The following is a 9,932-nucleotide window of genomic DNA, read 5'->3' on the forward strand; positions in this document are numbered from 1 at the left end:
ACTGAAAATAAAATAAAGGAGTGACTAGCACATCTCCAGAAAAAATACTTCTATTTTACACAGGGATTATCTAATGGCATAATTGTAGGCAGTGCTATTTACAACAGTGGTAATTATAATTGCCCAACACTTTCCATTGTATACTGAATAAATAATACAACAAAAGACTAAAAGACATTTTTTTTTTTTCTTCTAAGTCTAACTGCTTTTATTCCCATGTTTCAAAATTTCCCCAGAAAATGAAAACACTGCTAACAATTTTGGGATGTTACCCAAATTTACATCAATTTACTCAGATTGATTTTGTTATGATAGTGCTGCAGTATACAGTAGCCTGAAAGTCCAAATATGCTTTTGAAACCTCCAAGCTGACACTTATCTGAGTAACCAGGGAAGTCCTAGCTTCAGTTCCATTGCCTATACATGAGCCAAAATATTCCAGGCTGCAGGATAAACTCAAGACCTTTCAAAAGAAAGATGCAGAAGAATCAGGTTTTCCGTGGATATAACACCACACTAATGTTGACAGTTATGATATTTTTGCATTGTGGTTCTGTGCTGGAGTCTTCAGGCCGTGTTTATGGGAAGCACAGCAGAGGTGGAAGTATGCTGCTTAATTTCTAATGGAGGAGGCAAATGAACTTAGAATTGAGATGTCTTGCTTCCTTTTCTGGAAGTATTAGTGTTGCTTCTTCCCATATATAAGATTACTTCCAATATAAGAAATGGAAGACAGCTGCCAAAATAGCAAGAGAATGATGTTATAAGTTTTCTCAGGAACTCTGCTCATGCTCTGAAGTATGCATTTGGAGAAACTAATTAATATTATCTTTATCTGCAGCATAAACTTTACATACAGAAGGATCAACCAAATACCATTATTCACCAGAAGGCTTTGTGCTTCTATAGTTTGAAAATTTGGTTCTAAGCTACCAACTCATTTTTTCAAAGACGTTTTTGACTCAGAGAATATATTCAGCAGAGATATAAAAGTACATGAATAGAGAGTCATTGCAAATGCCCACTGGATAAATTTCCATGCTAAAAGACACCTTTCTCTGCAATTGCCATTATCACTGGAGACGATGAATTTAAAAGGCCTTCTCATGTGTGGCCACTTGCATTGAACTTTCCCAACACCAAAAAACATGCCCTTTGCGAACAGCAGTTTCTAAAACCCACAGAAATAGCAGCCAAGTGAGCAGTGCCACACACGTTTAACAGGTTTTGTTGTGGGAGTAGCTGTTGCTCACAAATCTTAATTCTTTGATTCTAAAGATTTAATACAACATTGAAATAAACTGAGCAAACAGTACAAAGAATTTTTTTAAAGTGCATAACATTCCTATCTGAAAAAAGTTGGAGCCATTTTTGGAGAGTTGCTAAGGGAGAAAAGTGAAGAGAAACCAGCTCTGCAGAGCATTGCAGTCTTGGGTGAGCTGGGCTTAGTGATCTGAAATCCACTGAGCTCATTTTTATCCTTATTTCAATTCTGTGATGGTTTGGAGAAGGTTTATAAACAATTCCAAGATAATTCAATTTTTAAAAAATAACTTTAGCACTCTGTTTATAGTCCTTTTAAAAAACATTTTATCTTTAAAAACAAACCAAAAGGTAACTTCAAAACATTGGCAAATGCATTTCATCTAACAGACAGGAATCAAGAGACTGTTTTCAAGAAAACAAAGATTATTTTTCATAGGCTTCATGGCAAGTTGATGTGTTTTCTAAGCTCACAAATACCCACTCTCCTCTCCAGCACTCAGAAGAAACATCTTGTTTCAAACACATGGTTTGGTTTCCATTACTGAAATAGCACACTTTGGCTGAGCCATAGCCTGCATCAGGCCCCCTGAGCAGCACAGATATTGCCTGGGGGTTCCCAGCCTACGCATCACCATTGCACTGGGGCAAATTCAATGGCAGCAGTCACTCTTTGGAAAAAAGTGAAGGGGCAAAAACTTTCTTTTTTCTCTTTACAGCCAGGCTCAGCATACTTTTTAATAGGTGGTGATGATACGTTATGTTTATTAATTTTCTTTTTCATCCATGCAGTTTCACACTCTGAGGCGAAGAGCTGACCCAGGCTTGCTGACCACCATGGCTCTATGTATGCCCAATCCATTCAGGAGCTTGTGCACCTGGCTGCTGCTCTGTTCAGAGCTTCCACACATTGTACAGAGGTAGCTGATTTGGGAGTATCTCCAGCTGGAGAGGGGTTAAGTGAGCCAGCTCATCTGAGGCTGATCTGCAGGGTTAGATGCTAACATGCAATGTCACTGTGATTGGTCTCTCTGGCTATATCTCTACTAGGAAACCAAGCAGTGCCAAGCCTTATTCTCTGCTCCTGAGGCCAGCTGGTATAATCCAGCAATATACTGTATAAACCATGCAAGCCACATAAGTCTTCTTACCAACAGGATGGCAACATCCAAACTGCATTTTAGGAACAGTCTGGGAAAGCTGGAAACTGTTGAGAATGTAACCCAGAGGAAAGATATGCTGAAGACAATGCAAAAATTAAACTTACAGACAATTACGTTACCATGCTGAAGCCTGAGTCCTGGCACTGTTGAACTCATTGGGAAACGTCTAGAGATGTTTCCCAATGGACATGGAAACATGTCCAGAGACGGATACATGCTTGAGTGAGTATTTTTGTGTCTGCTGTGCACACTAGATATGACTATGAACTTGAGAACAAGCTCATATCCATGCTTGGTTGACAGTATAGACATACTGTTTAACATATACATGTTAAACCAAAACATACTGTGGCCAAGTTCTGTCCATTAATTTTAGTAAGTTTTGCAGGAGCCCCTCGAAGAGGAGAAAGATGCACAGAACATTACAGTTTTGGATAAGTGGCTTAAGAGAAAATACTTTTGTGCATTGAGAGGTGTAGGTGAAAAACAGATCTTCCCTTCTTCATTGCTCCAGGGGAGCCACAGTAAGGGGGCAAAAAAAAAGGAAGAAAGAATACTGGATGTCCACCCACCAGCTTCAAACCTGAGAGAAAGTCACCTGCTCCAGTGGAGGCACAGGGAGTGTCTCCAGTCCTTTTCAAGTCACACTGCATGTGCCCTCACATGTCAGATATCTCTACAACCTGTATGTATTGTCTTTTTCCTTTTTTATTCTTTGCTTGTTGCCAGAAGAAAGCACATAAGATGCCTCTTGCTTCCAGGCTCCTTGCACCCTAAGTACTCTTTTTTCCTGCCGTTTGCTCTGAGCAATAGTTCCTGCACTGGAAGAGTAAGACTGCCTCTGGCCTGATTCTGAGATTTCTTGTAGTGCTAGTTACCTTCTCTGCTCAAGTGTCTGCCACGAATTTAATCCTTTCCCCAGATAGTTCATCTGTCCCCACTTTTCAAAAGCATTTCTGGAGACTGTGTCTGTTTTTCTGAAGAATAATCACAAGTACAACAAATGATCCTGTCCTTCAGCTAGGGAATTCAAAAATCCTTCCAAAGTTACATGTAAGTATCAGAGATCTCTGCTCCAAAATGTGCTTTGGTTCCCCCTCTGGTTCTTGGCCACAAGCAAAGAAAAACAGTCTCATTTTAAGTCTTAGTTTGTCTTGAGTCACAGTTTACATGAAATTACCTTATCAGTTGTTCCAATGTCTTTGGTATTATTTCTGGCAATCGTGCCTCATTCACTTCTCACCTCTCATCTACCTCATGAGATAGTGAAAACAATCTTTGTCATCTTTTTTTTTTTTTTAATCTCTAACTGTGCTAAGATCTGTAAGCTCTGAATACAGATACAGTTCTTGCTTCCATTGCTTCCTCGATTGTGCAAGGTTTGTCTAGAAATCCGGCATTCCCGCTGGCTGGTCTCTGTGTGTTGCTTTTTCCCTTTTCTTCCACTTCCTCTTTATGCTCCCTTCTCTGCTGTGGGCCTCGCTTGGCTGACCACCATTTCAGCTGCTGAATGAGAGAGACAAGTGCAAGTTCTTATGGATTGGGACCCGTTTATTGGATTCTCTGCTGGTTGATGCCCAGAGATGTTTGGCTCATGCTAGAGCGTTTTGATTAATGAAGGCATCAATAGTGTTCCCCCTCTCTGCCCAGACAACCTTCTTTATGAAACCCAGTCACGGTCAAGACTGCTGTTCTTCTGCCAGACTTGGCTGAACTCAGCCTAGGGGCTTAAAATTCATAGGGAGGAAAAACACACATGCACATTCAAGTCAAACTAGAAACTGAAACCTCTTATAACTGTCACGGGTGCTTCACTTGCAGCCAGCACACAATCCAAACTCCTCCTTCCTGCAGCTCCCAATCCTCCTTCCAACCTCCAAGCAGAAGAAAACATTGAAAGCGGGGTGTGACTGAGGGACGGTCCCTACTAACTGTGGGCAGCAGTGGGGTTACGCCTCAGACTACCCCTCACTCCATGATGCTAGTTTGCATTGTTTCACATTGTCTGTTGGAAATAATGCACTCTCAGCTCCATGGAAAACAAAAGCCTGTGGGAGGTCACGGAGAGGCTCATAGATTTTTTTGTTTTGCTAATCCGGTTAGTGAATCACTCTGACTACTTGCTTAAGCTTACCTTCATTGTGCCGTTTATCCTCAGCTTCAGGCAGGGGATGGATGTCATCATTTGTGTGCCAGGCTGCCATGCTAATGGTGGACATTGGGCATGTTGATGTACCCTCTAAACAATATGGCTTTAAGGACTAAAACCCTACCCTACACCAAAACTTATACATGCTTTAAAAACAGGGTTTGGCCATATTTTCAGTGATGTGTAATACAGCATAGTTCACACAAGTACTGTACACAGCAACCAGGGAACCGTCAGAGCAATCAAAACATGATTAGCAGTAAAAACATAATCAGCCCTCACCTTCTCTGACAAATAACCGTCATTTAAGGTAAGGTCCTGCAATGACTTTATCAGCCACAAAAACAGTCCCCTAACCTGTGCTTTCTAGCGTGCTGATGACAGATCTGATAATTGGGCAGGACTAAAGAACTGGAGTGAAGCTGTTATTTCCTTATTAAATGTCTCAGAGGGAAAGATACAAACACACGCGCGCGCGTGCACACACACAATTTAAGTGGCTCATTAATCTGAGGAGATGCCCTCCTTTTGACAGGCTGCACTGCAGCCTGGGCTAGGCAGTGCAAAAACCCTTTTCTTGTCTGAGTAATTTAAGAGACAAAACTCTAAGTGCTCAGTTAAAAATTATTGCTTCTCCACATTGCCCATAGGGCCTAAGTATTGTGGATTTTGATGCAAAAACATTGAGAACCCTTTTCTTTTTCCACCAACCAGTAGGGTGTTTAAAATTACAGTACTGTGCCAAGTCTCTGCTTTTCCTCTGTTAGAGGCAGTCCTTGGTGGCGAGAGGCCTCCCAGAATGATTTCAAAAGTCTTTGGCAAACATCTGTATTTGCTGGGCCCACAAACTACAAAACTCATCTCCATGATGGACAACTGACTTTAAAACCTGTTTCCTTCATTACTCTCCTCTGCATAAGCTACTGAAAGTTTCAAAGTTAAAATATATTCATGAAACCAAACAGTTCCCTGGCAAACACTTCTTTGTATCTATTCCCCTTGAAACTAAAAACCAGGCAAGTGAAAACTCTCCAGATGCCCTGGCAGTAAACAATCTGATTAAAATCTGCTTTTGCCATTAGACATCCACTATTCTTAATTATGCCAGTTCTGATTGCGGAGCACAGTGATACGTGATATTTATCACGGTGACGGTGATATTTAAATAATTCACCTGTTTATAAGCATGGACTCCACCGGCAGATTACTTGACTATTTTGATATACTGAATGACGTACCAAACTGATAACTCCAGCCTATCTCCCCTCCAAATGTCATCAAGAAAATTGCAATACTGTACAGTTTGTCAAAGGTATTGACAAAGATCACAGAGCTGTCAACCAACAATGAGATTTGCAGATTTCATATGAGAGTCTTGCTCTTTGACTTATGTTATATCCGTGCCACTGGAGAGATGCAAGAAAGGCAAGTAATGACTTCCTACTGGGCGTTTCTCACACAAATAAAAAATACAATATATAAAACCACAGGTTTCCTGATGCAACTTACAAAATGTTTTCCGAATCACAATGTTGCTGCAGTTTAAGCTCTACATTCAGCAACATGGAATTTTCTACCTCTGACAATATACAATGCCTGTTCTAGCCATGTGCAGGACAAATCAGGTAAGGATTTTTCCTCCATGCATGTCATTGGAGAACTGCATTTTTCAAAGATTTCTAAGTCCTGGCCAAACATAGGCTAGGTATGGCAAGTAATTAAGAAGATACATACTAGGAAAGCATGCTAAACAAATGAAGTCACAATAGTTATTTTTTCCCCCCGGAATCAGGTGTGGTTACAAAAGGACAGGAATGACCAAGCAGAGCATTAAAATAGTCACATCACCCAGATGAACACCACCCTGCAGCTTGCTCTTTTCAGTAATAAATATCGTGATATGCTGCTAGAATAGGAAAAGGCATGCACCAAACAAGGGACAGTTTCAGTTCAAAGCCCTGTCCCTTTGTAGAGGCATTTTCATAAGCATTTTAGATCTGATCTTCTCTCCTTCTAGGAGTGACTTCTGCATTCAGTCATCACCAAAAGAGGATCATGACCAAACAAGTCATCAGGACATAGCATGCTCCACTTCAGTGCTGATAAGGTAAAGTTTCCTTTCTTAAGGAAAGCTGCTTTATCAAGGATGGTGAACACACTAATGCTTATCCTAATAGCTCAGTAAATCTCAGCTATGCTTTTTTTTGTGTGTTAGCCAATAAATAATTGCTTTATACTTTTAAGCTGTGTATATCTTCCTGGCAGAGTCTTTTTTCCAGGATGGTTTGAAGATGCCCAAGCAAACCAATGCAAAAGAGGGGTTGTAAAAGGTCCTATATGAGTTTTGAAATGAGGAGATAAGGGAGGTGGTCAAAGCCAAGGCCATGAAGGAAATCCAGGTGACCCCTTTTCTGGGGAACCTCAGTGAGGTTACTCCAGACTCCAGCCATTGACCTGAAATCATGTCTCAGTACTCTTCCTTACCAACATGGGTGGGTTGCCCCACTGTTGCTCAACTTAATTTGTAGATCTAGATCTTCCCTTACCTTTCCTTTACCTTACCTCTGTGCTGTCACAGAGATGGTTCAGACAGGCTTACCATTGACTTTACTGGGAATTATGATTGTCCACTGTTAAACATTTTATAAAATGCTTCTCAAGCCTTTGTGGAAGGTGGAACTTCTTATTCTAACATCCCCATGAAACATGGGATTTTCTTCCCCTTTAGAGACAAGATGTATTTCAGTATCTATGCATTCTACTGTTTTTGCCTCCCACTTATTTTGATAAGCATGTTCTCTAAATATGTACTTTCTGTGAACCCTGTGACTTGGCAGCAGCTGCATCTTTCTACATATTGCGTCAACAGCTATGTCAGATGAAGGTAGAGTTTAAGTAATTGTTTTGCTAGCTGAAAAGCTTTACACAGAAAACAGAAATAATTGCCTTTATCTATTGGTGAAAGAAGTGCAGAAAATAAGATCAAGTATAATTTGAAAAAAAAAAACCAACCCAAAACAGATTAAGTAACTCAGCAAATAAGGAAGAAGAGATTTGCATGTTACTTGCAGTATGCTTACAGCTGAATTAATTTGACAAGACACACATTTTAGCCATACAGAACCTTGGAACATATCTAAGCTTTTTCCATATGCAAATGCAATGAATTGTTGGCTCTTAGTTACATTTTAAGCCAAAGGAAAAATCCCTACCTGGCTGCAGGACCTAATTGATTGCTCTGACATAAAACCTGGCAAAAATATAGCCCTTATAGGCTTCATAGATTTCCATAACTAATTTATTCTGGTATAGTGTTGTCATTGTTACTAAATGTATATAACTGTTCTGAGGGGCTGGAGGCAATTCTTATTCATCCTTCAGTAAATGTGATCATGATCTGACACTACATTGATAGCCCTCCTCAATCTGGTTATAGCTATTGTTCATTTACAACAACAATGAACAATTCATATTTAGATAGAAGAAAGGCTTTGCTTGCCTTATGTTCGGTATAATGTTGTCAGCTGGACAAAGGAAGATGTTATTGCTGTTATACAATCAGCATGATATATTATCTAAATGGTATTCGGTTCCTTTCTTTAATTTGCTAAGTGCTTCATAATTTTCCTCCTACTGTGCCCACTATTGGGTTTACATTTTACTACTGTTTACCATTTCCTCTGCTGATTTTTTTATTTCTTTGTCCATAGTTTACCGCAGTAAGTAATTGCTTCTCTGAACTTACCCAAAACAAGTTTCTCTCTTTATTTCTGCTTCTTAGGAGATTAGACTGATGTGGTGGGACAAGCTGAAAATGTTCCATTTACTATCATTAATTTTTTTTCAGCATCTTAACATGCAAGGGCATTACTGCCTATTAAGATCTTTAACCTTTCCTTTGAAAGTGAAGTACATTCCAGCAGCTGGATCACTCACCAGATTTTGATCACGAGTGAGTCTGACTCAAGTCAATATGACTCAAATATAACCCCCAAAAATGAATTTTTTGCAGGTTATTGCAGCTTTCCCTATATTTTCCGTGCATGCTGCAGACTTCTTAGCAGTTAGCTTTTCTAGCAGTAACTTGAAAAAGTATTTTCAGTTTCTGAAAAATGAAAAAAAATAAATAAATCGGGAAATCTGCTAACTGTGTAGAGAATTTGAATCTGCTACTGGAAAAATAAGTAAAATCTTTTCTTTCAGTCCACATCAACCCACATATGAAGTAGCCCAAAACATTTAGTTAAGTATCCATTCAAAAAGAAACTTACACTCTGCTTTCCTAAAGTACTGCTTCATAGCAGTTGCGGTTTACTGCCTCCCAAGGGCTGAGACCAATGGACTCCAGCTGCCATCTTGCAATATGGAGTTGGCTGATCAGTCTGAATTATGCACCCAAATACCTAGAACAGTAGCCTGAACAGGCTGATACAGAAAAGGTATGTCCTACTGGTACTTTGCATGTATTTCATATGCCAAGATTTCCACTTCAGCTCTTGCCTTTGAAGATGAGAGCCTGATGCCAGCAGTGACTGTAGACATTTTGATATGGCTGATAATCAACTGGGAACAAAATAATATCATGTAGCCTACTGAACTGATCTGATAGCAACTATTTTTATCTATATGAAAACCAGATGTCCCAAAAACACGTCTTAAATGAGGCACACTTTCCTCTCTGGTTTACCACCTTGGAAAATGTGGTAGAGGAATCACGTCATTGCTTAAGTCATTCAGCAGCCTTGTCACATAACATTTGCAACACAGCAACAGCAGCACAGGGTTTTTTCACAGGTGTTAAATGCATCTGACAATGCAATAGACCTCTTGGGTATATTTACTTCCCAGCTAAAGAGTCTGCACATCTTCAGGTTAAGAGAGTTGTCAACGCTCACAACACTGAGTCTCATGCTTTTGGGTGGTGCCCATGAGAAAGCACCGTTGGCTCCAGGAGCTTGCCAGAGCGCCCTGCCGTTTCCAATTTTTGGCCGCAAAGGACAGTCACATCGTTTCTGTTGGAAACAGTTTTAGTAGCTGCCAGCAAATCTGCAGTTTCTTAGCAGTCTGTGAGCAGAGGAGCCCTTAAGTAGAGCAAAGCTGCCACCCCATTTCAGCAGTATATTCAACACATCTCTGCTCCGCTTAGAAAATAGCTACCGTATTTCCAGAAGCCAACTTGGGACATCAGTGTTATCCACTTTGCAGGAGTACTTGCGTGTAGTGCAAAACCACAGGGGATAGGCAACCATATAAACCAGGATTAACACCTCTGTCAACTGACCACCTCCACTGAGTACTCAGGGTTTCAGGGCCATCACACAATACCTCCATGTTTACATAGTAATATCCTGCCAGTA

This window comes from Aptenodytes patagonicus, chromosome 3 (assembly GCF_965638725.1).
Source record: "Aptenodytes patagonicus chromosome 3, bAptPat1.pri.cur, whole genome shotgun sequence".
Classification (NCBI taxonomy): Eukaryota; Metazoa; Chordata; class Aves; order Sphenisciformes; family Spheniscidae; genus Aptenodytes; species Aptenodytes patagonicus.